Genomic DNA, 4,106 nt, shown 5'->3' on the forward strand with positions numbered 1-4,106 from the left:
TAATATTAAAATGTAAGAGCGTGGCGCCTCGGACCGGTTTTTCCGTCGTCTAGGCGCGCTATCATGCACCTCCTTTTTATTAGTCGTCGATATATATTATATATCGTCGTCTTACGCACACGTTTCTTTATAAGTCAAACTTATAAAATAAACTGTGTCTGTATTTGTTTTATCTGCTTCGTGTCGATAAAATAATAAGAACAGTTCCCTGGTTGATCCTGCCAGTAGTCATATGCTTGTCTCAAAGATTAAGCCATGCATGTCTCAGTACATACCGAATTAAGGTGAAACCGCGAAAGGCTCATTAAATCAGTTATGGTTCCTTAGATCGTACCCACAATTACTTGGATAACTGTGGTAATTCTAGAGCTAATACATGCAAACAGAGCTCCGACCAGAGATGGAAGGAGTGCTTTTATTAGATCAAAACCAATCGGTTTCGGGTTCGCGCTCGTCATCGTACAACTTGGTGACTCTGAATAACTTTAAGCTGATCGCACGGTCTCGCACCGGCGACACATCTTTCAAATGTCTGCCTTATCAACTGTCGATGGTAGGTTCTGCGCCTACCATGGTCGTAACGGGTAACGGGGAATCAGGGTTCGATTCCGGAGAGGGAGCCTGAGAAACGGCTACCACATCTAAGGAAGGCAGCAGGCGCGCAAATTACCCACTCCCGGCACGGGGAGGTAGTGACGAAAAATAACGATACGGGACTCATCCGAGGCCCCGTAATCGGAATGAGTACACTCTAAACCCTTTAACGAGGATCAATTGGAGGGCCAGTCTGGTGCCAGCAGCCGCGGTAATTCCAGCTCCAATAGCGTATATTAAAGTTGTTGCGGTTAAAAAGCTCGTAGTCGAATTTGTGTCTCGCGCCGCCGGTTCATCGTTCGCGGTGTTAACTGGCGTGTTTTTCGCGAGACGTCCTGCCGGTGGGCTTAGTCGTGTCGCGTCGCCGTCGCGCGTGCGTTTCGGCGTGCGTGTTGTGCGCGTCGTGGTTACGACGGCCCAACTCAATCCTGCCGCGGTGCTCTTTACTGAGTGTCGAGGTGGGCCGGCACGTTTACTTTGAACAAATTAGAGTGCTCAAAGCAGGCTAAAATTTCGCCTGAATACTGTATGCATGGAATAATGGAATAGGACCTCGGTTCTATTTTGTTGGTTTTCGGAACCCCGAGGTAATGATTAATAGGAACGGATGGGGGCATTCGTATTGCGACGTTAGAGGTGAAATTCTTGGATCGTCGCAAGACGAACAGAAGCGAAAGCATTTGCCAAAAACGCTTTCATTGATCAAGAACGAAAGTTAGAGGTTCGAAGGCGATCAGATACCGCCCTAGTTCTAACCTTAAACGATGCCAGCTAGCGATCCGTCGACGTTCCCTAATATGACTCGACGGGCAGCTTCCGGGAAACCAAAGCTTTTGGGTTCCGGGGGAAGTATGGTTGCAAAGCTGAAACTTAAAGGAATTGACGGAAGGGCACCACCAGGAGTGGAGCCTGCGGCTTAATTTGACTCAACACGGGAAACCTCACCAGGCCCGGACACCGGAAGGATTGACAGATTGAGAGCTCTTTCTTGATTCGGTGGGTGGTGGTGCATGGCCGTTCTTAGTTGGTGGAGCGATTTGTCTGGTTAATTCCGATAACGAACGAGACTCTAGCCTGCTAACTAGGCGCTTTTTGACATCCTAAAGGCCCGCCGGCCGCGTTGCTTTCGGGTTTCGCGGTTCGTGCGCGGTTTTTACTGTCGGCGTACAAACTATTCTTCTTAGAGGGACAGGCGGCTTCTAGCCGCACGAGATTGAGCAATAACAGGTCTGTGATGCCCTTAGATGTTCTGGGCCGCACGCGCGCTACACTGAAGGAATCAGCGTGTCTTCCCTGGCCGAGCGGCCCGGGTAACCCGCTGAACCTCCTTCGTGCTAGGGATTGGGGCTTGCAATTGTTCCCCATGAACGAGGAATTCCCAGTAAGCGCGAGTCATAAGCTCGCGTTGATTACGTCCCTGCCCTTTGTACACACCGCCCGTCGCTACTACCGATTGAATGATTTAGTGAGGTCTTCGGATCGACACGCGATGGCGTTTCGGCGTCGTCGATGTGTAGGAAAAGATGACCAAACTTGATCATTTAGAGGAAGTAAAAGTCGTAACAAGGTTTCCGTAGGTGAACCTGCGGAAGGATCATTACAGTGTGTTGTTATGCCTATATATATATAATAGGTAAACGTACAAGTCTGTAAAAATCATTGTCGAACGTTAAAGAGCCATCTACGAAGTTCGGAAGTTCCGATCGAATTTCGACGTCGTCAACGTAGCTGTTTTCGGGTACCTATAATATATGGTTTTAAAAGATGTACGCCCGAAAGCGGAGATATATACGATGAAGATGTTGTTATATAGGACGACGAGTAATAATCGTCGGCCTACGACGGATTTCGTTATAAATGGACAAATCGAGCGCAAAATAAAACGATTTTGCCAATTATATTTCTAATCGACGTTTCGATCCTCATATCGACGAACATATACGATGATCGGTAATGTGATTAGTTTACGAAAATCTTATCACCCTTCGTTTGTTTCATTCCAAAAGGGTGAGATTTAGTTTACGAAAATATTGCCAAACTATGATCAGCGTATGCTCTTTTGTTGTCGTACGAGGTGAGACGACGAAAATTTACAACGAACGTCACCATTTCGAGTAGTCTGTCTCCGCTCCTCTCGTTGTGTGTAGTGGAGAAGACGAAAATAAACCGTAAGAGCGTTTTAAAGTCGACGGCGGCTGCGAAAGGGGCGCAAGCGCTGTCTATGACGTGAGCGCGCGTCGTCGTCGTCGTCGTCGTCTTATAATAGAAACGTTTCGATATGCGTTTAAAACCTAACTTAAAAAAAGATTACCCTAAACGGTGGATCACTTGGCTCGTGGGTCGATGAAGAACGCAGCTAATTGCGCGTCAACTTGTGAACTGCAGGACACATGAACATCGACATTTCGAACGCACATTGCGGTCCTGGGATCTCATACCCGGACCACTCCTGGCTGAGGGTCGTATCTCATTTCAAGACTGCTCGGATTTTCTTTGATCTTCGCGATCGACGAGAAATGTCTGAGCGTGCTGAGCGTATAAGCGCGATTCGATCGCGACGTTCTAAAACGTGACAGCGGACCCGTACGTGTGACCTAACTCTCTCGTACGGGTCGTACGAATATGAAAGGGATGAGACGTGTTTAAAACGGTCGTTCGCACGTTTTTGTGATAAACGTAGCGCGCACCATTAATACGATCGTCGTATCCGATAAAATTAGTTTTTAATCGACGTCGGATCGTAGGTGCGTTGTCTCTCGAATACGAGGGAGAAAACACCGTTTTTCGACGGCGCGTCTTTTCCATTCTAAACTTTTATATTTCGTATTGGCTCCTAATCTTCATTATTATGATGATTACGAGCGCCACGCATATTAAACTAGCGACCTCAGAGCAGGTGAGACTACCCGCTGAATTTAAGCATATTACTAAGCGGAGGAAAAGAAACTAACTAGGATTCCCTTAGTAGCTGCGAGCGAACAGGGATTAGCCCAGCACCGAATCCCGCGACCGACATCGGGCGCCGGGAAATGTGGTGTTCGGGAGGGTCCATTATCTCGACGTTACGTCGCGCGTCCAAGTCCATCTTGAACGGGGCAACAGCCCATAGAGGGTGCCAGGCCCGTAGCGACCGTGACTGACGGCGAGAGGATCTCTCCTTAGAGTCGGGTTGCTTGAGAGTGCAGCCCTAAGCGGGTGGTAAACTCCATCTAAGGCTAAATATAACCACGAGACCGATAGCGAACAAGTACCGTGAGGGAAAGTTGAAAAGCACTTTGAAGAGAGAGTTCAAGAGTACGTGAAACCGTTTAGGGGTAAACCTGAGAAACCCGAAAGGTCGAAGGGAGAAATTCATTCGCGGCTCGTAGTAGGCGGCGTGCGATCGCGTGACACGTGACGTTTCGGCGTTGCGCGCGCCTTTCGTACGTCGATCCGGCGACGAACGCGTGCACTTTTCTCCTTGTAGGACGTCGCGATCCGTTGGGCGTCGGCTTAAGGCTCGAGGTGGAGAC

General features: G+C 48.6%; 3 non-coding genes across 3 annotated transcripts in view; all 3 read left to right on the top strand.

Annotated features, from left to right (window-relative positions):
• Window positions 1–205: 205 nt before the first annotated feature.
• On the top strand, window positions 206–2,194 carry LOC143206096 (small subunit ribosomal RNA). The gene has a single exon (XR_013008126.1). It is a non-coding gene; the product is annotated as a small subunit ribosomal RNA (ribosomal RNA).
• A 708-nt stretch (window positions 2,195–2,902) lies between these two features.
• Window positions 2,903–3,057, top strand: LOC143206095 (5.8S ribosomal RNA). The gene has a single exon (XR_013008125.1). It is a non-coding gene; the product is annotated as a 5.8S ribosomal RNA (ribosomal RNA).
• A 419-nt stretch (window positions 3,058–3,476) lies between these two features.
• The window catches only part of LOC143206097 (large subunit ribosomal RNA), a 4,098-nt gene continuing 3,468 nt past the window's right edge, over window positions 3,477–4,106 (top strand). The window contains exon 1 of the ribosomal RNA XR_013008127.1: window positions 3,477–4,106. This exon is cut by the window's right edge and continues 3,468 nt beyond it. This is a non-coding gene — a ribosomal RNA (large subunit ribosomal RNA).

This window comes from Rhynchophorus ferrugineus, unplaced genomic scaffold (assembly GCF_030347505.1).
Source record: "Rhynchophorus ferrugineus isolate W39M unplaced genomic scaffold, kcgeb_rfMv2 rfM545, whole genome shotgun sequence".
Lineage (NCBI taxonomy): Eukaryota > Metazoa > Arthropoda > Insecta > Coleoptera > Curculionidae > Rhynchophorus > Rhynchophorus ferrugineus.